At 46.3% G+C, this 24,361-nt stretch overlaps 1 protein-coding gene across 11 annotated transcripts in view; it reads right to left on the minus strand.

Annotated features, from left to right (window-relative positions):
- Positions 1–24,361, minus strand: part of LOC120949094 (RNA-binding protein Musashi homolog Rbp6) — a 582,997-nt gene that overhangs the window by 265,187 nt on the left and 293,449 nt on the right. The window contains exon 1 of one of the 11 annotated variants that reach the window (XM_040366104.2): positions 6,191–6,731. The exons of 9 other annotated variants lie outside the window; for them this stretch is intronic. The gene's annotated coding sequence lies outside the window, so the exon portion shown is untranslated. Of the gene's footprint in view, positions 1–6,190; positions 6,732–24,361 lie in introns of those variants that run through there. One more of the 11 variants, XM_040366105.2, reaches the window with a different exon arrangement.

The following is a 24,361-nucleotide window of genomic DNA, read 5'->3' on the forward strand; positions in this document are numbered from 1 at the left end:
CATCACACCTACAACGTCAAACATCTTTCCGAAAGGGGGAGGAACTCTTTACCCCTTTTCTGCTTCTCGCCTTTTCCATTAACCCTATTTCGTTCAAATTTAATTCAATTTCTCAACTCCATATCAAGCGTAGCCACGAAAAAAGCGAAAGAAAGAGAGAAAGATCATCGAACCAATCGGATTTCCTGCCTCGAAATTGCGGATTAATTATTCACATGCTTCGAAGAATGCTTCGCGTTTCCTATCGGAGTTTTCCACCTGACCTACATTCGATTCGGGCCTCTGGGGTTCGGTATACAGCCGCGTTCAGACTCAATTTAAAGCAGTGGCAGAGTGGCAAAAAAGAAAGAAAAAACAACACCTCCGCTAGTGGTGTTTGGCGAGACGTACACGACGATTGGTTTACATTGCAAGCCAACTGCTTTTAGGCGAGCGCGCAGAACCGAAAAACGAGTGAAAAGACATTAGAACAAAAAAAAACCCCATCGAGATCGCTATCGATTGGACGCAAATGTGTTCCGATGTCGATGTCGATTCCGTTTACATCCGAAACTGCATTCCACTGGGGCATTCGCTCGTGTGTATCTGGCAGCGAGCAGACGAAGCTTCCCGTTTTTCGGGGGGCCGTTCGATCGATTCCGTTCGCTGTTATTGAAAAAGTTTCCCTTCCAAGCAGCGGAACGAGCGGGACGACAGCTTACGACAGTGCGTTGAAAGCACGAGCAATGTTGCCACACAATACGGGAGGAATTTACTGTTGAAAATATTGAGCTGTTTTAGCGAAGGGGGTTTCTCAACCTTCCTCTTTTTACTGTTGACCATTTCTGGCTTTGAAGCATTTCACCAGAAGGGGATTAGTAAGGTTGCTTGCAGACCAAGGGCACTGACAACGAGACGCTCGGTTGTCCTTTTTATGAGCAAACTCCATCTAATAAAGCCCTTCTTCGGGGACACTTTTAATCCACCCACTTGGGTGCCAGCTTCGCAGAACCAGTAATAAGCGCGTGCACGTGTCCGGCGCGGAGATCTTTGTTCGTTACCCCACTAAAAGGTTGAAGTTTTCTTTTAGATTCGTATTGATTTGTTGCTTCATGGATTTGAGAGAGCAGCAAAAAGAAACAATGTAAAATACAACCTGATCCAAATCCGTTGAGATTAAAAATCCATTTCTCGTTTGTTGTACAATTGGAACACACACATACTCACAAAAGCTGGACAGTTTTCAAGCAAAAACTTGCATCTCAAGAGATTTCTCAGTACGTAGCGTGTAGTTTTCTTTTTCAGGACTTCCGGAGCTGCTCCCAGGGTGCACCAAAATCCAACCAAGCAACGATGGATATCTAATACATGCGAATTTCTAACCCCTTTTTATCTTTCTCACTTTCCGCAGAGCAAATGATTTCCGTCTATGGCCCGGGTTTTGCCAGTTTTGGTACTGTATAGCTTGTAAAAATCACTGGCCACACTCGAGAGTGGGGTTGAAATCACTTATCCAGCATTTTTCCCGCTCACGCAAAAACACCCAAACAGTGCCCAGAGCGTAACCACTTGCACCAGAACTTGGAAGGTGGAAGGTTCTGGAGCGTGTTAAGACCAACAATGTGGTGCACAACCAAAGCGGGCAACACGAAACCTTTATGGCCTTTTGCAACCTCAAATGAAGGAGGGGAAGAGACAGAGAGAAAGAGAGACAGCGATAGAGAGCTACACAGATGGGGCAAATACCGCCAGCAAAACACAACCCATAAGCGACCCCGGGCCGGTGAAGGTTTCGGTAAAACACTTACAAACAACCGAACGACCGCAACAACCCGGTCCACGGCCGGTTCATCCGGACAGAAGTTTCGCACCACGTTGGGGTGTTGGTTAGGTTTGCTGAAGTGGAGCCCGGGCAGCGACGGCATCGAAACCGAATATGCTTCAATTCAGCGGGATCTGGTAAGCAAAAGAAGATAGCTCTTTCGCCCAGGCCAACCTGACCTTAACTGGTGGGGGACGCGCATCTTGGTGGTAGATTCCGACGGCACAAACTTCTTCTCGGGGCAGATCTTGAAGTGGTGTTGGTGGTCCAACAAAAACAAAACACACACACACACATTGTAGAGCTGCTTGGCAGAAGTTTGTTGAAGATGGCCGTGCTCGGGGAATGGCTAAAATTGATATCACTCTCAGACGATCGAATTCCCCCGGTTGGTCCCACTGGTCGAAGAAGTTTTCGTCTTGAATGTTTTTGTGCGTTTTTGTTTTTTTTTTGCCTCACAAGCTTTTTACCGAAAAACCGGACAGTTTAAGCCATTTTGTGATGTAACTTTGTGTTGTGCTTCCAAGGTGACATAGCGGGGAGGGCGAGAAAAACACAGTAAGACACAGTTCTTGCGCTCCTCTGCGGGGCAAAGGAACGTTATTCCCGGGATGCAAAGAATGGCGCCGTCTCGTTGGCCGATTGGCGGACCGATTACGGAATGACTGATCAGCTGGAAGTAAATAGGAAGGCTGCAGTTGCAGGAAAGTCAAGAGAGAGAAAAACAAGCTTGCTTGCTACTCGTATTTAAAGCGAGTTGCCGTAGTTAGTAGCGTTTGGTGGCGTTCCAACAAAAAAAAACAGAGTGCCAACAGGAACGATAGCGAAAGGCGGAAAAGAACCATTTCTCTTTTCCCGTTCGAGTGCCTTTGCTTTGCGTCTGGGCTGGTTTTGGAACAGTCCGCTCCGATCCTGAACCCGCGGTGGAGACGTTTCCGAGACGGAAAATGCTTCGCGATTGCCAACCCCTTCGTGTCTTTGTGTTGCAGTTACTAAACGTGTGTTTGTTTGTCCGTTTCTAAGCGCTCTAAAGGTGTGCCCCGTTTGACCATCAAACATCGCACGTATTTTTTTGGCATGTTTCAGACACTGCCCCTCTAGTGGTACATGCTCCAGCAAAGGATGTGTTTGTTGTGTATGTTTTGCTTTCGAACTGTTGTTGGATGTGTAAATCTAGGGAAAACAGGAACACCAACCTAGACGCCACGGAACGATAGCAACCAAAATCCCAACCCTCGAAGGTTGACGGGCGACCAGCGTCCCAACACCACCCGGCGGGTTCAGCATCGGGGTTGAAAGGTCATTTCCGGACTGGTTTGTATCGTGGGCGAAAGGTTTTTCGGAGCTACCGTTGCCGATTTTTCAACACCCCTGGTTCCTCTACCTGCACACCGATGTTTGTAAAGTTTGTGTTTTTGCTTCCTCTCTATATTTTTTTTCTCGCCGAGACGGCAGCAACGAAATTGCGAAAAAAATCTACTTTGAAATATTGTGCAATGGTGTTTTAAGCCATTGTGATGTTTTTTGTTTGTTTTTCAAGAAGCTTGATCGTTCTGTTTGCAAAAGTTTTCATTGATTTTTTTAATTATTTTTTTTGCATTTCACTTGCCCAAAAATAAAAGCGATATTAATCACAGTCTGATCCGATCAGAAAATGGCCACCGGTTGGCCGCACTAGAACAAAACAGCAGCACCCTTCGGCCCTCGGAACCGTAATTTATTCGCGCCTTTTTCTTTTCCATTTTGGGGCGACTGCCTGCTTGGTGCTTCCTTTATCCACAACCTTAGGGTTCAGCAACCCGGGATCGAACTCACGGAGTTGCAGCTTCCCATATTCTACACTACACCGCAACCCGACTAGAAGTGAAGAAAAATCACTTTAGCATCGCACAGACACACAATAACAGCGCACAGCACGGGTAAGGGATAAAATGCCACTGCTGAGTGGAGGGAAAAAAAAAGTTTTTCGTCCCAACTTTTACATCAACCCGTCGTCGTCGTCGTCGTCGTTCGGAGCATTTCGATGGAGGGTCATTCCGGTGGCCTTGAAAATGCGTAATCGCACTTCCACGCAGAAAATCAATCGCTTGGGCATCAGCTTGCCCGAGCAAACGTTGTTAAACAGTTTTAAGGTTTGGGTTTGCCCCTTACCAGGCCACGATGCGACCGACCCCGTAACCGTAAAGTTATGAAGATGTCGTTGGGCCAGTCGGTACTTTTGCTGGTGAACAACTTGGAATATAACCTCTTCTTTTTTCTGTCGTGGGCGTTTCATTGCACACCACTACACGGTTCCCGGAGTGCGTTTGTCGTTCGAATATTTTCGTCTGTCCCTGCATCGATAACGGAGTGTGCTTTAGACCACCACCAACAACAGCAAAAACAAATGACCACCCAAAAAACCTCCATTTCCGTGCGGAGAGCTCGAAACGAACAGTGTACAGCAAAATAAAGAAATATTTTTTACGATCATTTAGCTCATAAAGTTTTATCTGATTTTTTGGTTTGTTTTTTTTTTTTACTTGCATAATTCCGCATCGCTCTTGCCTACATGTTTTTCCTCGCAGTAACTCGAAATAACCGTATACGAACCCGACCTGGTCACAGTTTTGCGAAGCGGCGGACACAAAACTCTTGATGAAAGCTGTAGCGCACGGCCGCCGCCCGCCGAAACCAAATGTTACCCCGCGCTTTAAAGCAGCTGAGGAAAAATATTTTCCAAACCCTCCTGTTTTTTCGGCTAACAAATACAGCCACACACCCGAACAAGCAAAAAAAAAAAAAGGAAAAGCAAATGCACACAAACAAACCCCCCAGACAAATGATGGTGCTCCTTAAAATGTGGCAAAGAAATTCGTAAAATTCGAGTGTAAAGAAGCCTACCCCGTTGCCACTTCGGCGGGTGCCCCCCCCCCCCCCCCCCCCCGATGCAAAGATTTAATGCGAAGCGCGGTAGGAGGCAAGCTACACAGCAAGCACGGGCAAACTGCTCTCCCGCGCTCTATTGTGTTGTGTGTCGGCCGTGTGTTGGACGGGTGGCGGCGCTGGACTTTCCCGCCACCCCACTCGCCGGTCGGTTGCTTTCTGGTTCATCGAGCAGCGTGCACACAACACAGTCACTTCAACAGTCACTGCGCGGCTGCAACCCACTCAAACACATACACCCCGGCCGCATTCATCGAGAAAAAGAAGGGACATTTTACAGCAGGGCTTTTCGCCACCATCCGCACCGAACCGTTTGGGACGGTTTGGCGGAAACGACGGCGGAAACCTTGCGGCAACAAGGGAAACGGAAATGTCACCGTCATTCCGGGGCGTTCGTTATACTTCGCGTTCGTTACTGCACACACACACACACTTGTGTTACGTCTTCTTGTGCCACCGGTTCAAAGCACGGTGAGCTCTCTTCCACTGTTCCCTCCCACTGAGCGCGACCAGGATGCCAAGGCTAGGCCGTATCTTCAAGGCGCCCGCCCAAGACGAAGAAGTATTTTCAGGAGCATTTTCCGGTAGCTTGTTTTTTTTTGGTTGATTTTTCTTGCTCTTGGTATGCAGCACAGCAGCAGAAGGTGTGCTTGTAGGATGGGTCTGCGCTACACACAGCTTTAATCCATGGGTGCCATTTTTTCGGGACGTTCGTCGGCAAGTTCGTCGCTTGAAAAATGTCGCCCACATTTCTCACGTGGCCTTCGCCAAGGTGGACTGAGGTGAAAACTCACTCAAAAAATAGTAACAAAAAAAAAAAGCTGCCTCAAGATGTTGCTCCCAGGTAGTCGCGTCTCGATTGCGAGAGTAAACGAAGTTGGCAAGGCTTTGGTGAGGGATATTGTTTAAGGTACGTTTGTAGTAAGTGTGTTTTTTGAGATATATTAAAAAAACAAATTCAATAGTAGATTCAGTCGAAATTATTTTCATTTTTAAATTTGAATTACCTTCATATAAAATACCAACAGAGAGCGAAACATTGGAAAATATTCAAAACATTGAACACACAGAATGTAAAAAGTGTAGATGTAAAACAGACTTATCAAAGCAAAAAAGAAAATACGAATAAAGACACTCTTGCAGGCGCTTGCTGTGGCACATTCGCGTACATCAAGATGGGAACAGAAATGCAGTAGAAATTACTGCAGTAATGGTGGGTTGGTGAGGATAAAAAAAAATGGAAACCCGAAAACAAGGACACACAAAAAAACAAGACGTCACAAAAGCGAAAGTTTGACACTTTGGTGCAAGGAAGGAAGCGAAATGCGTTGTGTGTTTTTTTTTTTTTTGCATGTTTTTCTGTACAACTGCAATCGGCAGTGCTAAAAGCGGGAACTCGGGAAACCCTTCCTCTCGCTCCCGTGTACCCGGGTACAAAAAGATTGGTTCTGTGTTCACACTTACAATGACTTTTTTCGCTAGGTAGTAGTTTACTGGCGCCGTTATTTCCTTAATTGTGGACGGGAAAATCTTGAGGCCGTTTGCGTCGTACCGGGGTCGTTCCTCGAAAAAACAGGTTTCCTTGCCCTTGCAAAACCTCGGCCGTCGCACACACGGGACTACTCGGGTCGCACCAGCCGTCACACAAACACAGATAAACACACTCGCTCACACACACACACGCACGAGAGCGCGCTTGTACACACGCGAACACTCGCGAAACTGATGCTGGTGGTCGTGGTGTTGTTGTTTTTTTTTGTTGCTTCTTCCTTTTCCCGATACCTCGGTAGGTAACAGATGGGATAGATTTTTTTTGTACGGTTTGGTGTTGTTTTATAAATTTGCTCGCTGTGACGCTTGCCACAAACTGCCGGCCAGCAAGACAAATGCGAAGCGAAAGAAGAGGCTCACACACAGAACAACACAAACACCTTGTGCGCTTACTTGCTTTACTTCTTTTGCTTACTCTTTCGCCTATTTTCGAACCCGTTTAGCCCTGCCTTTTTGGGTGCTTTTTTTTTTTACTCGAAAAGCTATACGCGCGCGCGTTATTAACTTCACTTTTTCGCTTCTATTCGTGTTGTCGAAACAATACCACACTCAAACAACCGAGACCGGAACCGGGCAGCGTGGTGGGAGGGCGGGCGGGCAAGATGAGGCAATCGAATGGGGCACACAAACACACGCACACACACTATACACCGATTTGTAAACTTTAAACAACTTTAACTGCAGCAGATTCGTCGTGCCAAACCGGGCTGGTTACGATTTGCGTTTGCACGAGACGAACAAGAGACTCGGCACTTTGGACGCGTTTGCTCTGCACTGCTTTTAGCTACGCGTTTCCTTTTTCCTCCCGCGAGGAAAACTGTGTCAAACTACTTGTTTGCTTTGGTTTAACTAATTTTTGCCTTTTCTTTTGTGGTTGGTTTAGCTTGTACGTGTCACGGTGACTACTTTTAGCTAAATACTAGGAAAGAAAAACAAATGGTGGAAATATTATGATGAAATAATAAATATTAATATGGCTATGGCCGCAAAAAAATTTTTTTTTTTTCATTTTAAAAAAGGAGACATCAGACTTCTTTGAGAAGTCTTTCAAAGGCCACGAAAAAGAAATTTAATTGTTTGTTGAATTTTAATATCAGCTCTTGACATTAATGGAGGCGCCTAGCTCTTTTCTACAGCGGTTTTTCCTCATTTAATAAATAAAGTTCTAAGGAAAAAAAAACTATTTTCAATCATATTTTACGCCCAACAAAGTCCTTCATTACAACCACCAGCAAGAGAGGGAGCGATAGAGAGAGAGAGAGATATCGAAAAAGAGCGAAACGATTGCTTGTCAAACGCTTAGCTCCACACTTCATTTCACTCTACAGCACACTCTGCTGTTTGGCATCGCAGGCGACGCTGCGACGCAGCTTTAATGTGTAACGGAGACTTCAATTCCTGGGTCGGTTCAAAAGCGCAGTCGGCGCTGCCTGAAAACCGAGCTGCGTTAAAGCTACCGGCATGCAACCGAAGCAGGCGAGGGATTTGCGATTCGCTAACTCAACTACTTCGCGGGTGTAAAGTGGTGGTGCGATTTTTGTGAGCAAAATTTTCCCATTTTCACTAATATCGTTTTTTTTTCTCTGGCCAAAAAAAAAAAAAAACAACCACCTCACGCAAAACCAACCCAAACGCAGCTCACTTGCTAACGAACCGGATCGGAGGGAGAGAAAACAGGCAATCAGTGGTTTTTGCTCCGCGCAGCACGGCCGCCGCACACACAGGCAAGTCTGTCCGTAGATTGGTTGATCTTTCAACGAGCCTCTTGGCAGCTTCGGCTGCTGCTGCTGCTTGCTGCTGCCGCTCGGTTTGTTTAATTCGGTTTTGACGAAACGGGTCCAATTTATGCGTGGGTGGGTAGGAAAAGAATGTTCACTTTCCCGGAACTGTCGAGCGAAAGATGATTGCTTGGCGAAACCGTTGCAAGATTTATTTTGGGGGCCGTACTGCTGTTGTGAACGCTCTTTAGTGGTGAAGTTGAACTTTTGCTAATGTTCCTCCTACTCCAGAAGCGTGCTTATATATTGAGCTGTATTATTTATTAAAGGCTGTCTTTACGGTGAAATCATTGCCAGTTTGTTGTTTTCGTATCCCATCTTCAGCCATAAATCGTCAACAACCTATCTTGGAACTGATTCCACTAACAGTAACACCGCTCATCTCAAAACCACAGTACACACACACGCTCTCGCCTCACAACGGCAACACTTTAACCACCGTACTGTCGAAGGTATTGGGGATGGAATTTTCCTGCTAGGGAAAAAAAACTAAAATTCCTCCACACCGGCACTACTGGTCAACTATTCACTCCACCCGAAACTGCTCGAAAATCCGGTAGCATTTGCACATTCTAATCATTTCCAGCCCAATGCGTTACGGTGTGAGCTGCCGAAGTTAACTGCCGCACATGCCAGTGGGCGACGGTTGGAACCTGTACGTGTTTAAGAACGCGCGAAGTTTAGTAACGTTTCGACTGCTTGTTCGGTTGCGGTTGGCTTTTTTGGGCACGTAAAACGTAATTGCGTACACTAGACACCCGCGGTTTCCGCGGGCAGTTGGATTAACGAGGGGATTTGCTTCCTTTTTTTGCTGCACTCTCTCTCTCTCTCTCTTTCTCCTTAGTGTCGTCACTCTTTACTTTTCCGTTTTGATTCGCCTGTATGGCCTGTAGGTGGCTCAATAAAATCAACAAACAACGACGGGGACGGTTAATCGACGTAAACTCGACTAGCGCTAGACAGCGAATGAGGAGGATACGATGCGTACTAACTGTTCCGGGCAGGGCCCACCACAATATAAGGGTAGCAACTAGCAAAAGTGGGGTCTCCGGCGTACGAACCCGCGCTCTCCGGTGCACAGCACGCGCGGCACGACGACCAGGACACACACACACACAAACACAGCCTGAGGATCCTTTCCACGTACCATTGCGTTCCGCCGCCCGTACCTTCCGGTGCTCGACCTCCCCCCGGGGGAGAGAGCGTGTTCGGGTTTTTCGGGACGACCACCCCCGCTCCCGCTGGGCGTGCGTTCGTATTGGTTGAGCCGAAGCGCCCGTGAGCCCGAACTCCGAACACGGCCCGAATCGCGTCCCAACCCGGCCCGAAGTTCCGTTGCTGCTGCTGCTGCTTGGACGAACTGGGCACGAAGCGTACAGGCCCGAAGCTGCCACTTGAGGGAACGAACCAACAAAAAAAAAACCGGGATGGGAAAAGGGAACACTGCGTCCTGGGCGAGCTAGAGAGTGAGGGGTGGAGGAAAAGGCAGTCGATGGGAAAAAGCCGAGCAGGTGCACAACCGTCCGGGCCCTGCTTCCCCTTTTCTCCTTTTACCGATACCCGAACAGTGTGCAGTCTTTCGAAGTTCGAAAGCGTGGTGAGAACGTCGGATGTTCGAATGTTGCGGTGGTGAGTTTTTCCCATTCGCTTTAGAGGTTTTCCTTTTTTTTTGTACCGAACGGCAGCACCAAATTCACCACCCAATGGGACGGCGCGTGTTTGCTGAAGCGAGACAACTAGCGAACCGCGGCCGAAGGGAAAACACACACACGATCCGCGCGTACAGCCAAGACGCGTTCGAGCGGGCACAAGTTGGCCAGCTAGAGTGTGCCGTACCGGGATGTGGATGGGCGCATGGACAGCCCGCGAGTCAGATTTGTTACACGCGTTTTTGCTGCGGCACCGCTTTTTGTGGGGGGGAGACAGGCAGAATCTGGCCAGTGATGTTTGTTGCTTCTAATAGGCTGTTTTTGGCACCGAAACAGTTGAGCAGAAAGGCAGACACTAAGGAAGAGTTTTGTGACGGCGAGTGAGTTGTTTGTGCTGCGTATGATACAAAGTGACGTTGTAAATGGTGTGTTCAGTTCGAAGATGCTGTTTATGGATGGTTGTTTCAAGCAAACTGAACTGTTTTTCGCGTAACGTAATGCTTTGTATCACATCGTACGTTGTTCCTGCTTTGAAACGCAAATAAAAATTAAACAAACCAGATCTTTTAGCCAGACAGACCAATGTGTGCGCGGCCAATCTACCTCATCCTTACATTTCCAATCCGAACCAACCTCAAACAACCAGAAAGCAAACTGGCACAGGAATTAAAGCACAGGGACTGCTCTTTACTACTGTCGGCTCTCGGTCCAACCAAACCTGATCCGTCACCAATACGGACGTCGGAACGTACGCATCCCACACCCACCGCTCCCCCCCCCCCTTCCCGAGGGGAACCGGTACGCAATTTTCCCCTGCGGGAGTTTGGCCGACGGTAGCAGCGCGCACACCGTCAGAAAGGGTGGGCTGTGTTCGGGTTCGGCCGACGACGCAGTAAAATCACGCACTCTGTTGAACGGTGGTCCTGTGATTCCTGCTGCCTCGATGCGAACGGGAATGGAAGGGCGTTGAGTGGCGGAAGCGGGGGGCGAGGGTGCGTTCAAGCACGTGAGGAAAGCTACCTTTTTTATTTTGCTTGCAAGGGGAAAAGGAAAATCCACTACAACGGCGGTGTAATTGGAAGAAATGATTTTTGTTGTGAGATATTAAACAATTACTTGCATATTTAAATAAATATTTCATAAATAGTTCTTTGCTTCAATCGAAAAGGATAAGTAATAGTAAAAATAAAATGCTAAAAACAAAATTACACAAAACCTTCCCGTACAGTCAGGCGATGGAATGTAAGTGCCATCCCTTCGAAGACGATTTGTAAGTGAAGGTTTGCTCGATTTTCCTGGAGTTTCTTTTTTCCCTCCCCAAACGAACATACACATACACAACCCACCCACACACATACACCCACACAGTAGTACGCACGCGTACACACGGCTGACCGAGTACCGGTACGCGTTCGCCCCAACACAAGTAACGCGCCGGACGCACAAGCACACACACACACCACTCGCCCTCCTTTACAGGCGGCAGGGCGTGTGAGCGAGACAACCGGACCTGCCAACCGGCGCCGTCGGTACCGTCGGTCGGCACCGTCGGACGGCACCGTTGGACGGCACCGCCGCAACCGGCTAGCTCTCGCTCGCACCCAGGCTAGCGAGCGTGTGGCAGTAGCAGCCGTTATCCTTATCGCCAGGACACGCAGGCAGCACTCTTCTCGCACGCTCTTCTCGCCAAACGTTCACCGTTCTTAAGTAGCTTTTCCACGTGATTTCCCCCGGCGAAGCTGGCCCTGTTTCGCAAAGCCCATCGCACGAAAGCACAACCCCACACCGGTGTGCACGGTGCCGGAGTGAACGGTGCGACCGAATGTACGCTCCTCCGGCCACGGTTCAGAATGTTCCCCCTGGTGCAGGTGAGAAAAGTTCAACCCGAAATTGCAAAGCTGATTGTAAAAGCTTCAGGAATGTAGCAAACACACTCTCGCACGTGTGCGGCACACATCCACACACACACACACACACACAAACACACACAAGCGGCTGTTTTCTCCGCTGCAAATCTAGAGCCCGAGAGTATGTTACACGGCTTCCGGTATGTGTTTTTGCTATGCGCCTGCTGGGGTGGATGGGCGGAAAGGTGGGGTACATTGCGTGTGCATATACAAGGGGCGGGGGAGGGGGGGGGGTGGTATTGATGCAAAAGGAAAAAATGCCCATTTTGAATTGCACTGCTGATGCGAAATGGGAAAATCGGAATAGAAAGGCTGGATAGATAAGACTGGGTGAGGACAGGATGGAACAGGAGCTTGAAGTATTAGCAGGATGAATATGATGATGATGATGATGATGGGTTGCTGGTTTGGAATTGCGTCGTAGCACGCGTGCACATTTTCAATGTCGTTGCTGCCGTGGGAAAAGGGTTTTTGGTATGTTTGTTTGCCTGAAAGGTGGGTGAGGCAAGCAGCAAAGAAAAAGCAGTATACTCCACATAGCACACTATAAGGAAAAGAGAAGTATCTTTTAATCCTCGAAACGGGTTATAAATCTGATGATACCAATGATCCAAATTGATGCACGTATGACGAAAGGTTAACTTTCTTTTAAGGGTGGTCCATAAGTGAATGCTGGTTTGTGTTAAACAATCAACGGATACGTGGAATTTGATAATTGATACAGGATTTCTCCTAGATTTTTAATTGCTTCGTGGGAAACTCTGTATACTACAAAAAAAATTACATTGTAATAGTTTTCATAACATATGAAAGGCACGTCTAGATTTTTCTTCAAATAATAAATGTTGCATTATTCATTCCTAAATTGTGTTTTTCCGTTGAATTGTTGGATATACAATTTAAATCAATTGTATCCAGTAAATAAATTGTAGTGAATTTAGCTTTATGAAAAATAAAGAAATAAAGCTTTAAATGAAGCGAACAAGATTAATCACCCCGAGTTTTTTAATTATTTTTTTTAAATATTTTGTTGCTTTAGTTATATTATTATATTATTTAGTTTTTAAATCAGTGTGTACATTTGCTCAACAAAATATACTTTGCAATGTGTTGAAACATTCTGATTCATGCTTCGTGAAAAGTCAAAATGATTTCTGATATGATTTATAAAAACAGGCAATCATTCATCAAAAATTCTCGGTCTACTATGTAAAAACAGTGATGGTCAAGGTCAACTAAGTGCATACTGGAGTGCTTGTTCTTCTATTTGGCGTAACATCCTACGCGGACATGCCGGCCTATTCAGGCTTTCGAAGCTTTATTCATTACCACGCAGCCAGATAGTCAAATATTCCTTGCTACGGGGGAACGGTCAATTATAGGCTTGAACCCAATGACGGGTATGTTATTGAGTCGTTCGAGTTGACGACTGTACCACGGAATCAACCCTGAATGCTGCATGATAGATTCATTTTAAAAACGACAATAGAATGGCCAGAAATAATCAGGAATATGATGTCGTAAATTATAATGGCTTGAATAGAAACATATTATAGGCATTACAACATTTTGTATTACAAAAAAGAAATGCTGAATTGGAGCAGAAATCTTAATTTAAAAAAAAAGAGATGTTTTGTTGATTTTAGTTATAAACAGCTCAATAAAAATAAAAAAAAAATTACTTGGCTAAGCTTCAAATTACGCATCAAGCGATGGTTGGTTGAATCAAATTTATTTGATAATATTCAGTTAAAATATCCTCTGAAATAAATTAATTTATGTCCAAATGGTTGCCCCCATATTCTACCTTTTTTTTATTCAGGAGCTATATTATACCTTTTATAGTGATTAGCAAAGTGTCCTCCATGATTTAAAATCAATGCTTCAGTTTTAAACGATTATTGATAATCAATATTACACTATAAGCACGCATATTATAGCACTTCACACTGTTGCTCGTTCCACAGAAGCCTATGCAACAATTAATAAGCACCCATTGTCCTGCACCTACTAACTTTACCCAGCGTTTGCGTACGGTAGCATATCTGCTCACACCAACAATAATTATTCATTTTACACGCCCTGCAGAAGTGTCTAAACCACACTCATTTATTACTGTACTCATTTTTGCCCATTGTTACACCATCTATTATGCTTAATCGAATCAATAGCACCTCCCCCTCCACGCCACATGTAATGGACACGAAACAAAGCAGCAAATAGTTAATTTTTTCAAATAAAACTCCCTTCAATATTTGCACCGCACACGCACCAAGGCGTGTACTGGGATGTGTAAGCGTGCGTTAACAAAAATGCAACACATAACCTACCCGCGTTCTGTGCTCGTTCGGAAAAGCTACGGCGTGCGACATAAATAATTGCCACAATGTATCATAAAACCCATCCCGTTCGGCAAACTGGGGGTAAAAAAACACACCATGGCATCAGAAAATCAAACCATTGCAAAAGCACAGCATGATGCGGATCTCAGCATGCAAGGCGGGCAAGGCTGCAAAAATGGCTACCGTCAAAGTGCAGACTAAATTGACCACATCGTCAGAAACAATGGAGGGTGGTAATGGGGGGTTGCATTATAATCCCATTACAATTACATGTTTATGAAACGTTATTACAATTAAATTGTCCTGAATGAAACGATGTAACCTGCAGCCGTCGTTCGTCCTCGGCCAACGCTTCCTGTAACCGGCGGGGAGGCAGTTGGGGGGGGGGGGGGGAGAGGTAGGTTGCAGCGAAACCTTTCCATCATCTGCAAATGGCAAAGACCGGTGGCAGAAGCGACCGAACCGGGTTGTGTTTTCGTAAAGTCGGTAACGCCATCACCATTCACGGGGTCGTCCGCCGAGAAGAGCGTGCAGTCGAATGTCGTGTGCATAAGCATGATACATGGACGCGATGTTTGACATCGTGAGTCTGTGTGTGTGTGTGTGTCCACTGGGGTAAAAGGAGCCGTAGGTTGGTGTGTAACAATTGTATCTTGCGCCGCCTCTACTCGTGACGGCTCCCGGCACTCATTGCAATACCGGGGCTTTCGCAAACCGATTGAGGTCCACAGCTGGACCGGGTTTACCCACTCTCTTTCACTCTTTCTCTCACTCTCTCACTCTCTCTCTCTCTCTCTCTCTTTCTTTGTACGCACCATTTATGGCACAGTCGGCGTGAGGGAGAGCAACCTCACATGTTCATTCGATGCTGGCCCGCGCACAGCAATGGCCAGACCGAAATGAATCGCATTTGCGAAAAGGCACATCAGACACAGAGCCAAAAGCGTCCTGTAACAGGATTGCCCGACCGTTGGGCCCCACGGTTGGGAGCGGGCGCGAGGGCAGGGGAAAAGGGATTTTGCATGCGAATGCACAGCACTGCACAATTTGTGCATTTTGCATGGCACACATAAAATGGACAAACATGACAATCGCAGCTCGTTCGCTCGCTTGCTCTTGCGCTGAGTCCAACTCTTTCGGGGTTCGACCGCTGCCAGCTTCGTTCGCCCATGAAGGACTGGGTTTCAAGTAACTCCAGCAGAGGGGTAGTTGTGCCGAGTGCCAACGTCAGCGTACATAAATGGTCAATCCACTCAAGCCGGGAGAGTCTCCGGAGGGCATGGCAGGGGTTGTTATAATTCGTTTCAAGCACACCAAACACACACACACACACGTCCAGACGCTTGGAGCATCGGTCAGAGAGGCGATGACGAAACATTGACCACTGGCTTCACTTGCTTTGCCGCGTAAATGCTACACACGTCCTTGCTAGGTCAACAGTTGGAAGAGATCCTGGGCACAGCGTGTAGCGAGCGGGCTGTGAGTAATTTTCGCCCCGAAAGAACATCTCAAACAGCTGCTTGAGAGCTGAGCGCGACAGCTTGAGGGAGAGTGCAGCCGCTTGTACTGAATTGTATCGAACTGATACGCCATAACAGTTACGGGGTGAATTGTCGCGAATATTTCACAGCAGTGGTTTGGCAGGCGGTGTGGCTCAGCAAGGAGTGGAGACGGCAGTGTGAGGGCACAGCAACGAAAACACGAAACATCCGCATCAGAGCTTCGCAATTGACCATTACATAGATCAACGATTTAAATGTCGCTCGTCATGTACGTATCACACACTTCTGGTGACCGATTCAGCGATTGAAGCTTACAAGGAGTTTGTCGTTCAGAAGGAATTTTGCAGCTGAAAGTAATTTTATCTGCTCCGATTATGGCCTCGTGTTGTGGAGGATGATTTTATAGCAACTCTTTCCATAGCGCCTCAACGCACTGAAGATGAGCATTCCTGAGCTCCAAAGACTGGACCTAAAACATCTCCAGCACAAACCTTCAATCTAGCAAATGGTCCCGATTTGTTTGCAAGAGACAGAAATGCTTCGGAGCAATTTTGGAGCAACCCATTTGCGAAGGCATTTCAACATCGAAATAGGTGGAAAATCGTTCCATTCAATTCACTTGCCCCACCTTCCTATCCCCATTTTTGGTTGGACAGCAATTGTTCACCGGTCCCGGTTTTGGATAGCGTGCGCGCACTCCCCCCCTCCTGGTCGAAAGTAGGACCGCCCGCGTGGACAGCGGGGGGTCACATGGTTAAGTGATTTACATTTGTCACTGCGAACGAAATGGCATGTGCGGTGCGTGCGTTTGCTCGTGCGGGATCGGGATGACCTTCCTCCCGCCTTCGGCCCATTTCCTTCCCACGGAGCACGGAGTCACTCTTTGTGTAGGCATTTTGGGGCCCGAAACTGGGCAACTTCACATGCCCTCTGCGCGCGTGTGAATGTGCTTCTCGGTTCGTTTGCATTCGAAGGGAACGGTCGCTTGACTTGCGGCACTATTCCGGCAACTTGCCTCTTTAAGGCCTCCGACACATTACGACTGAAGCTGGTAAGCCCGCCCAACACCATCCCTCCCCACCAAAACAAGGCAAAGGCTGCTGGTGGGCTGGAAGCGGACGATCATCTGCTGCACAAACTCGTCGCTCGCTTCCACTGTTGCTCACTCCACTAATCCACGCCTCCAGCAGCTACGCCTCCGGGCGGTTCGGAAAATAGGGGATCACACGCCCGAAATGGGACTACGCCTTTGCGTGTGTAAAGTTTGGCAGGCACGGCACGGGAGAGTCCACACTGACATTGGACGACAATCGCTACGGCGTGCACCGGAGAGCGAAGGGAAAACGCCAGCTCGAGACGAGGACGAAAGGGCACGAGGATGAGATTTATTGATCTAATTGTACCTCTGCCCGGCAAACTGGTCATGGAAATCGAGCACGGACACCGGAGACAGACCGTTGGACAGATGGTGGGGACAGCGCTCACAACAATATAGCAACAACTATCCGCTCCACTACACGCTGAAGGGTAACACGACACACACACACACAGACATGCTGGGTAGCATGTTAAGGTCAACTTTTCTGTAATTATTTTACCAAATCAAGCGGGCGGTTCTGGTGAAACCTCGAGACGCCCTTCCGGCTAGTGCCCGCTGGGTAACGACGGGGTAGCAACTTTGCTTGGTCGCTTGCTTGCTTGCTTGCTTGTAAAATAAATATTTAAACTGTACCAGTGGGACAGCCGACGGATTTGCTTCTTCGGGCGGTGTACGATTGTTGCCCGTGATTTCGGGTTGTAAAGCGGAATACACGTCTCGGGGAGTTGGAAATTCGAGTGTGTTTAATTGATGTGAAATGGTGTCACTACCGTTTGCAGGAGACGCTACACGTTCCGTTTCGGTCTGGAGGATTGGTGACCATCGCCCAAGGGAGAGTGATGACTTAATAATTATATCTGTACGGTTTACGACTGTTTTGGTGGAGAACAGTCAAAATAATATTACAATATTTCGACTTACGATAGTTTGAGTTGTCGTTGAATTTTTATATAGCATAACAATCGTTTGTTTAACATTTGTTTATTATGGATTTAACCGAAACAAGTCACAATAATAGTTAAATATTGATTATAATTCATGATTTTTAAATGTAATATTATTAGTTATTATTTTAATTCCAACAAAATATTCCCAAAAATATAGGTTAGGATACAGTATCGGACATTAAGATAGGACCCTTTTCTTTCAATGCACCGTGCACTTGTTTTGCCACGTTACTCGTGTTTGTGTGTGTGTATGTGTGTGTGTGAGTGTGTGTGTGTGTGTGTGTGTTTGTGTGTGTGTGTGTGTGTGTGTGTGTGTGTGTGTGTGTGTGTGTGTGTGTGTGTGCATGTGTGTGTGTGTAGTAGTAGAAAGTGAGTGTGCTTTTTAATATGTATTTGCAAGTGCGCGGGTTTGTGTCTGAAAAACATAGCTTGCCATGATGTCATATTGCGTTGAAATTATTCTTATTATGTGTGATATCATGTGAAACATTGTGCGTTTACACTTGGATAAAAACTAAAGTTTGCATCGACAGCAGCCCTTGTTCCTCGGACGAAAACGCAGGTGTGCTGTTTCATGAATGTGAATGCGACACCGGTGCAAAATGGACACGCGCACAATAGCAATGAACTCGGCATTCTCTCACAGGTGTTTCTCCAGTGCACGCCATTGAAAGGCCTTCGTGCATCTCTGCGTTGCACGTTGTGTGCGAATGGTAAACTTTGTGCGTGCATTGAGCTGGCGCGCAGTTGTTCTTTTCAATGGGCGTTTTGTTTCATGAGCGCGGCAGTATTCTGTTCTCGATTTTGAAGGGAAGACGCTTACTCGCGTACTCGTTGATAGTTTTTATCCATGCGATGTTTTCGCTGCTCGACAACGATGTAATTCATCGCGTATAGAAGTAGAACGCAGGCAGAGCACGGGATCAGCCGTGTCCAAGTTTTTAACCAGCGCGTTCTTGACGGTCCAAGCAAGCAATGTTAGTAACAATGGGTCGAGGTAAACGTTGTACCGATTATCAGCGCCATATGTAAAAGCGAATGGCTGCTGCTGGCATTAAGCGCAAAAGGATCGAGTTCGTAATGGAACGATCGCGCACTTTTGTGGCAAACGCGCTTCGGACAACCGAAACGTGCTTAGACAACTGAAACGCGCTTGGACAACCGAAACGCGCAAGTCAACCGGACGTCCTCAGAAGACCACGGCGAAAGAAGACCGTAACATTGTTAATATATCGAAAACACACTGATCGCGAGGGCGGTGGTCCTGCTTATCACACCAAAAACCTAACCCAAAACACAAAAAAGCTACTTACAAATCTATCCGAAACGACCTACTTGTGAAACAAACACACACATCAATACACATTCAAACATACATCCACACACACACACACACACACATGCACACACACATACACACACACACACATACACACACATACACACACACACAAACACAAACACATACAAACCACTCATAAACTTGGCCCAACGGGTGCACGGTGCGTTAAAAACCCAATGCCCTATCTTTCTGTCCGATACTGTAGCTTTTATTATGTTTCATTCACTTAGATGCAAGTCTTGAGGTAAAGAAATAATAGAAAAAATATTAATAAAGATCATAACAACGATTAAAATCAAATTATAGGTATTTCACATCCCAATAGATTGATTGGGTTCCTAATGCATGAAAGATAAAAGAAAAAATATACAAGCATCCCCAAATATAGCAGATCTACTAGCTCTGTTCACAGGTTGAATCAAAAATCAACTTCAATGATCTACCTTATGATTCGTATACTCGTTGTTTAATGTTCTGCTTTCTAATTCCAATTCAAACATATTTTTAAAAACATATGCTTTTATAACGTCCCTTTTCAGTTCTGTCGCTTCAATCGCTTACCAAACTGTCTTATTTGAATTTCCAATTCCAAAAGTCTCGAGAGACTTGCAGATTAGATGAAGATAACTCTATTACAACGAAGAAAAGCCTCATAGCCTGTATAACTAGAAAACCTTGTTGTTTGATTGTGAAATAGGTAGAAAAAGCCGTTACATTACATTAAATAAGAGTCCTCTCAGGCATCGCGCTGTTCTAAATACGTAATTATACTAAAGGTTGAAAAAATAATTTTAAATGAACTTTATCTTATTTTATGTATTATGCTTCACATGTGTGAATTCCTAATAAAACTCTCAGAAATCATATGGTCTAATCGATAGCGGCATAGTTTGTTCAGCAGGATTAATTAAATAGCGCTCATGAAGTATTTGAAAAGAGCCCCTCTTGATTTCAACAAGAAGCTGACTTTCGAGGATGATATACTACCAAAGACCCCACCGCTCTAGCCCACCACACGCCGTGCATCGCCAAAGCAGGCCTTCTGTTTTCTGCCCCTGATTCAGAGAGAGGTCAACAGCAGCAGCATCTGCTGATGGCGATAGCTTCAGATCATTATTGAAGGAGATTAATTAAAGGACCACCGGTGTCACCGGTGTAGAGGTTATGTTTGCTTTCTCATCCCTTTCATCACCCATTATAACAAAAAAAAAGAAAAGATCGTCCATCAAGTGGCACAAGGATAAAAAAACACGCAAACTCAACACAAGCGAACGAGTGGTACGTCACCATGGCACAAAAGAACAAAAAGCAGGTAACGTAACTTTGGGCAGCTCGGCCATCACTACTCACAATCAAATGTTCTAGACGTGGGAGTGAAGTCCAACCCGCCGCAAACACCCGAGTGTGTGCAAGGTCGAAAGGGTGTGTTCCGTGATCAAAATGATGATGATAGCCTGGAGTGCTTTCAGTGGGGAAGTGGGAAGGCGCACACACCGTTCCAGTGCTACTCCCCATTTCTCCCATTCTCGGGCGTACTAAATGATGATAATAACGATGATTTTTGGTGTGCCGAGAGCGTGTGACGCTTCCGTGATGGAAATCAACATTGAAGGTACGCCTTCCCCCGCGGTATCTGACTACAAGAGGATTCTTCATCTCGAACCCCCTCTACCCACCCACCCATCAACTAAAGCGTCCACCCGGAAATATGTAAGAAAGTTGTTCCATCGCTTCTTCGCACGGCTCTTGTGTGTGTGTGGGTGTTCTCTTCCGAGGGGTTTTTTTTTTGCTCCGTGTTGTTCCTAATTTTCCGTCCATCTTTCGCACGGCGCTCCACAGCCACCAGACAGCAGCGACGAGGCCGGTCCCGAACCGATCCCGACGTTCCGATAAATGAAACGGAAAAATGGCAGAGCAGTGAGAGTTTATAATAAATCACTTCAATTAATTGACAGCTCTCGTAGCAGCGACGTGAAGCGCTTTTTCCTGCGCACGGTGCGCGCCGGCATGCCGGCGAGAGTGTACACGGGCACGGCACTGGAAAGGACCATGGGGCGCGATGCTGCTGCAACAGCCGCGCTCCTTTTCCTGTCACTTCCAATTCCCGTTCGAGCGTTTATTACTGGTACAGCGCATGGGGTTTGCGATGGGCTCCCGAAGCTTGGGAGATGATAGGAAGTGTTTTTTTTTTTGTTTTTCTCTATCACCCTTCCTCGAACTTCACCGACTACGTATCTCAGCGTGTTTGTAGGTGCGTTTTTTTTTCGGGGGTTTTCGTTTGCACTTGCTGTAGCTCCCAGAACACGGAACGGTTGAAAATTGCTCCAGAATAGCAGGCAGCATTTCAGGGGGGGGGGGGGGGGGGGGATACAACATCCGCCCCCCGTTCCACCGGTTGGGCAAAGTTGAGTCTTGTTTTCTTGTGCAATCTCACTTGCCCATTGCCAGCCCAAACAGTGACAACTCGGGTGAACGTTGCTGGGATGGGGGGGGGGGGGACAAGGGACAACTACTGCGTTTGCTACTGCGGTGCAACTGTTCTGGTGGGTGGAGGGGTTTGGTCAGCCTTAGGATTCTTGTACGACTTTTTTTCTTCTTTTCGCTGTGTGTGTGTGTGTGTGCCACTGTTGGAGGCTTTGAAGAATAAATTGCTATCTTCGTCCACCGCTCGGTTGCATGGGGCTTCTCCAGTGTCGGAAGTTTTCACACTTCCACCGCTCGCTCGCAGATCAAATCATAGGTGACACTTCCGGACATAGACAGCGACGTTTCAAAGTTGATCATCATCACCATCATCGTCGCCATCATTATCAGCATCACCATCGTCATCATCATCATTGTCAGCGGAAACAGTTACTTCCCTTCCGTTGAAACCTGTGAACTTAGGTAACACTTTCCAGGCTTTTTGGAGTGAGACGAGCAACCTGACAACATCACAAAAAAAACACACACACACACACACACACCCAGGGAAGTAGCATCGTGCCTCAAGAGCGTATCCCTTCGAGTACATCCTTTCCCAAAAGGGCGTCAGATGAGCGATAGAAAACGGCAAACAACGAGGAAGAAGAAAAAAAAAGCAACCTGTGCACACATACACCAAGCACGTACACACCCAGACACAAAGCCACACATTGTTCCGGAGCATTATGTGCGGGGTCGGCTACATCGGTCGGGCCCCGGCACATCCCGAAACGGCACTTGAGCATGTTCCTGTGCCGTTCTTGAAAAATAAGAAACGAAAAGATGCAACCACTTCCCGCGGTACGGTTCCAACTTCTTACCACGGTGTTGCAATGTTTTGAAGAACACTGGACAGGACGGCCACTCCTCCCACTTCCACTCGCCATCGTCACACGGTATTATTTTGTGCAATCTCAATTGTGCTTGCTATAGGGGGGAGTTAGGATGGTTGAAACGGGTAGAATATTTTATTACGCCTGGCTTCCTGCTTCTCACCTTCCCCCCCCCCCCCTCCTGTAGAGGTTCGATTTCGAATAATAAAAGCGTGATAAGATGGTATGTCCCGTGAGCCATATCTTGAAGCACTTACACACCCCCTCCGTGCTACTTCGTTCGTCCAGTTTCCGGAACGGATCGGGATTGTTTACCTACCTGCAACGATGCACACAAGAAATGGCATGGAAAGAGAGAGCAAGAGCACAAACACATGGTAAATTAGTAATGGTGTGAGTATATTGACGCTGGAAGGCGATAGAAAACTAGCGCATGCATAAGCACACGGCATAAATTATAATTGATAATTGTCACCCGGTGCGAGCGCACGAGCAAGAGAAAGAGAGGAAAGGATCTAGTGGAAGAGAATGGTAAGGACCAGAGAGAGGCTTGAGTGAGTTTTTGTTGTTGTGCAGGTATAGCATAATGCAGCCAAGACAAGTTGAATAAATTATGAGCCTTGTATGATGCCGGACTATTTTCATCCAGCAAACAAGTTACATAATCGATTTTGCATTAGAAATGAAAAGAACTTTTCTTGTTATTGTTGAGCTTGGTGGAAGGAAGAAAGTACAATGATTCGAATGCACGTTTATCTAGAGAAGAGTTTCGAACAGTCAAATGATTTCAAGTGACCAACTGTAGGTGTGTTTTTTTCATAGTCTTATAGCTTTTATTCTATACAATATAAAACAAGCTTTATTTTATAATCTGCAAAGAAAAATCAAAGATAAGACATGTTATCACACATTGTTAATTGTTCGGTAATTGGGTTTCCAAAAAATACAGTTATAATGATAACACAAATATACAATCAAAAGAGAACCTAAAATATCATTTGTAACCTATTATATCATCTTGTAAACTTCCAATTATTGAGCTTCGACAGCCTTTAACTAAAGTGTCATACAGACGTCAATTGTGTCAGCTACGAAGCTTGGTAATTTCATCGAATGCTTCTTAAAAATGCGTATTCAAATCACGTAAATTGTAAATTTTCCTATCACAACTCGTTTTAACTCGTTTTAAATATAATGCTTGCACCAGCATTTAATATATCACGTAACGTTTGCAAAAGTCACTCACAAGCCATGCATGTCAAACCTCCCACTGCAGTAGCGTGTCCAATTTAAAACGCATCAAAATGGCAATCGAACCGGAAACTGTCAATATCACCAGCATGCTTCGTCATACATGCAGCCCTATCGATGCAGGAAGCCATCAGGATGAAACAGGATGGGGTGCTATGATCCGGCACTGCGCTCTGTAAAGGGTCGTCTTACAGACGTGCTGTACCGGACAGAGAAATTGAAGGGGGTACAGGGGTGGTATGTAGATGGCAATGGTAAAGATTAAAAAAATGCTGCTTCTTCAATCGCTCGCAGTCAACCATCAATTAAATCGCCCATTTCCGATTCCGCTTAAAGCTCCATCCAATCGGAAGACATCATATTTATTAATGCGCAGTAAACATGTCACATTTCACAACTGCAACTTGCTCTTCCGCTGCCACAGTGCAGAGAGTGTAAGGTACACACCAAGACCGCTCGGTGAAAGCGGTAAAGCACACTTAACCAAACAGAACATGTCCGTCTGTTTTGATGGGCTAATACTGTACGCGCCACGAGCACTTGAAGCAAGAAAATGATACACGGAGAGGGTCACTGAGAGAGCTAGAGAGGGAACGGGAGAAGGAGAGAGAGAGAGAGAGAGAGAAAAAAAAACAACATAAACTAAATTTGAATTTTGATTTCACAAACTTCCTTGCTCGTTTCCGGGAGGAGAGGGGGAAGGTCGGTCGTTCGCAGCAATACGAAGCAACCAAAAAATCAGCAACAACTGCTTTGAAATCGTGTGGTTGCGTGTGTGTGTGTGTGTGTGTGTGTGTCTGCTAGCGTCCCACATGTGGGATGTGTATTTGATATTCTTATTACTATTTTTTGTATATATTTTCGTTGGCTAAGGTTTGCGTCGATCTCTGGGAGGACATATTCACCCATTTATGTTTGCCCGGCTGTGCATCGCCTGTGCAAACGCGCGCACTCACACACACACACACTCG

Source organism: Anopheles coluzzii, chromosome 2, assembly GCF_943734685.1.
Source record: "Anopheles coluzzii chromosome 2, AcolN3, whole genome shotgun sequence".
Classification (NCBI taxonomy): Eukaryota; Metazoa; Arthropoda; class Insecta; order Diptera; family Culicidae; genus Anopheles; species Anopheles coluzzii.